The following is a 543-nucleotide window of genomic DNA, read 5'->3' as shown; positions in this document are numbered from 1 at the left end:
TACTAAAATAACCAATAAATTTTGTCAAACTCAAAGAAAAAATAAAAATAAAAATAAAATAAGACCTAGCCAAAAAAGAATCTGCCTTGAAAAATAGAGATTACAAATGCCAGCCCATCACCCTGTCCCTGCCTTCCCTGCCATCTCTAATCTCTCTTCCATGGCTCTGCTCTTGGAGATAAGGATAAGTTGATTGGGCGGGCAATTGTTATCTCTAGTTTCCAAGGATGATTATTTTCTGTCTAGGTCTTATTTCTTTTGGAAAAAATGGTATGTTAGTGGTTTTGAAACACAAATTTCTCTTCCTTTCTGTTCTCACATTTGCAGGTGAAATTGACATGTGTACCGAACAGGTCATCTGTCTTCTGGCTCCTGGCCTATATTTGGTCACTGTATGACTATTTTTTGGAGTTTAATTGCAGCCTAAACATATAACCATGAACACTAGGTAGCCAGCACATGTAGATGGTACCAGGTGCTTCCTGCCCCTTTCTTCCTGCAGGCAGTGATCACTTTGTCCATCGCTCATTCCTTCCTGCTGGC

The 543-nt window shown here is 39.6% G+C and overlaps 1 pseudogene; it reads left to right on the top strand.

Moving 5' to 3' along the window:
* LOC101587048 overlaps positions 1-537 on the top strand; it is a 2,768-nt pseudogene extending 2,231 nt beyond the window's left edge.
* Positions 538-543: the final 6 nt, after the last annotated feature.

Source organism: Octodon degus, unplaced genomic scaffold (assembly GCF_000260255.1).
Source record: "Octodon degus isolate 3935 unplaced genomic scaffold, OctDeg1.0 scaffold00731, whole genome shotgun sequence".
Lineage (NCBI taxonomy): Eukaryota > Metazoa > Chordata > Mammalia > Rodentia > Octodontidae > Octodon > Octodon degus.
This window is presented reverse-complemented; position numbering and strand designations above follow the sequence as displayed.